This window comes from Fulmarus glacialis, unplaced genomic scaffold (assembly GCF_000690835.1).
Source record: "Fulmarus glacialis isolate BGI_N327 unplaced genomic scaffold, ASM69083v1 scaffold264, whole genome shotgun sequence".
Lineage (NCBI taxonomy): Eukaryota > Metazoa > Chordata > Aves > Procellariiformes > Procellariidae > Fulmarus > Fulmarus glacialis.
The window spans coordinates 2856-3181 of NW_009209746.1; the positions used below are offsets into that span (position 1 = coordinate 2856).

The following is a 326-nucleotide window of genomic DNA, read 5'->3' on the forward strand; positions in this document are numbered from 1 at the left end:
CTCTGGCCACTTCTAGCATGCCAGCGGAACAGCTTTGCTCCTCCTGCAATTAGGGACATACCATCTAGAGTTTGCTAAAGATTTTGTAGTCTTAGTTTCTGGGCTGCATAAGGTTTCTATAAATACTAGAGAGTCTACAAGCTACACTTTGATGGTCATTCCTTTAAGAGATTGTGTTTTGTACTACATTTCTGTAACTGTATGCTGATTTCTCAATAACTTCCATTTGTCTCGTTGACTCAATAAGAAACCAACAAAGATTTTTTCTAACTGCATATTGAAATGTGAATTCAGCTACAGGTAGTTCTATCATTTCATAGAAAATG

The 326-nt window shown here is 36.8% G+C and overlaps 1 protein-coding gene across 1 annotated transcript in view; it reads right to left on the bottom strand.

Annotated features, from left to right (window-relative positions):
• LOC104076151 (calcium-dependent secretion activator 2) overlaps positions 1 to 326 on the bottom strand; it is a gene marked incomplete at its 5' end in the record, with an annotated part of 85399 nt that overhangs the window by 1021 nt on the left and 84052 nt on the right. The gene's annotated exons all lie outside the window — the stretch shown is intronic.